This window comes from Vombatus ursinus, unplaced genomic scaffold, assembly GCF_900497805.2.
Source record: "Vombatus ursinus unplaced genomic scaffold, bare-nosed wombat genome assembly UNPS02014798.1, whole genome shotgun sequence".
NCBI lineage: Eukaryota > Metazoa > Chordata > Mammalia > Diprotodontia > Vombatidae > Vombatus > Vombatus ursinus.
The window spans coordinates 38,506,223-38,508,412 of NW_020954576.1; positions in this window are offsets into that span (position 1 = coordinate 38,506,223).

Consider the following 2,190-nt stretch of genomic DNA (forward strand, 5'->3'; position numbering starts at 1 on the left):
GTGTGTGTGTGTGTGTGTGTGTGTGTGTGTGTGTGTGTGTGTGTGTGTGATAGCTTGGGACAGAAAGGTGGAGGGAATGAAAGTCATGATGAGGACAAAGGACAGGGTTTGGGGATGTAAGGTAAAGCAGAAATAAAATGATAGCAGATTGTGATCAAATAAGAGATTTCAGAGCTCATGGGGCACATTTTTGGGTGATAGAAAATCAATTATACTATTTGTGAGACCCTGGGCTAGTCCCTTGACCTCTCTGCTTCATTTTCCTCATCTGTGAAATGATGAGGAGATTGGGGTGGATGGCCTCCTTCCAGCTTTAAATCTATGATCCTCGAAAGGCATCCCTAGCAATTAGCACTGTGACGGGCATATAATAAGTGGTCCATACACGCTTGTTATTTGATAATAGTTCTAGATGTGGTCCAGGGCTGCTCACACTAAGGAGATGTGTGTACCAGCAAAGCCCAGAACACTTGCACAAATTGGAGAGAACCCAGTGCTTTTAAGAAAGGTACAGATGCAGGCACATTTTCCTGGGTGGAAGCCAAATAGTCCACTCTTTCTGTTTAGTGAGCACTTGGGTTAAATAACCACATGAATTCATCCAGATCAGATGCTGCCTAAGTAGCTCCATTCCTGAACACTAGGCTGTGGAAGGGAGGGACTGGATTGGTGACAGACAAGGGGCTGAGTGCAGTGGGTAAATGAAAGGGAGATGGTGGGGAAAGAGCTTGTACTTGTTTTTGGTTTTGGTTTTTTTGTTCTGTTTTTGTTTTTGGCTAGCCAATGGGGTTAGGTGACTTGCTCAGGTTCACACAGCTAAGTAAGTGTCAAGTATCTGAAGCCAGATTTGAACTCAGGTCCTCCTGACTCCAGGGCTAGTGCTGTATCCACTGCACCACCTGGCTGTCCCCAGGAAAGAGCTTGTAAATGATTGAGATTTTTGTTCTGAACCACAAAGACAATGTGGAATAATTTGAAGAGTTCTGGATTTGGAGTCAGAAGAGTTAACTCTACCATGTGGACAGTGAGCAGGTCATAGGATTTAGAGCTAAAAGCAACTCTAGAGATCAGAGTGAGGCAGCTAGGTGGTCTAGTGGGTAGAAACCTAGGCCTTGAGTCTGGCAGACCCGAGTTCAAATCTGACCTCAGACACTTACTAGCTATATGACCCTCAGTACACACTAACCTTTGAGCCTCAGCTTCCTCATTTGTAAAATGATTAGCATTAGGTTAACAATAGTACCTATCTCCCAGGGTTTTTATGAGGATCAAATGAGATAATATTTATAAAGAGTTTTAAAAACTTTAAAGTGCTACATAAATACATTATATATTATTACTTAATTGCTCAGGGCCCCAGTTTCCTCATCATAAAATGAAAATCACGTAATCAATGATTTTCAGAGATGGAAAGGACTCCACTTGCTACCTAGTCCATTTCATACCCCCCCATGATGTTTCTCACAAGTGGTTATTTAGCCTTCACCTGAAAATCTCCAGTGACTGAGCCAGTTCCATCCTGAGGCAGTATCATCCCCTTTTGGAAAGCTCTGATTGTTAGAAAGTTTTCCCTAACATTAAGCCTCAATTTCCCTCCTATCTTCTTGTACCTACTGCTCTTAGTTCCACCCTGTGGGGCTTAACAGAACAGTGGTTCCTCTTCCACAAGACAGGCCCTCAAATATTTGAAGATTGTTATTGCAGCCCTCCATGTCTTCTTTTCCATATGAAACATTCCTATTTCTTTCAACCTAACACATTCCATTGTCTTCCTCTGGACGTTGTCCAGCCCAACAATCTCTTTCCTAAACTGTGGTGCCCAAAACTGAATCCAATACATGGATGAGGTCCTACCAGGGCAGAGTAGAAAGGGCCTATCACCTCCCTGTAATAACAGTTTGTGTGACCTTTTTTCTAGAGTTTCTAGGCAGCTGAAGTGATGATGCACGCAAATGAGCTTTGCATCTGTAAAACACTATTAAAAACATAATATGGGGGCAGCTAGGGGGTGCGGTGGATAGAGCACCAACCCTGGATTCAGGAGGACCTGAGTTCAAATTCAGCCTCAGACACTAACACTAGCTGTGTGACCCTGGGCAAGTCACTTAACCCCATTGCCTCACCAAAAAGAAGGAAAGAAAGAAAAGAAAGAAAGAAAGAAAGAAAGAAAGAAAGAAAGAAAGAAAGAAA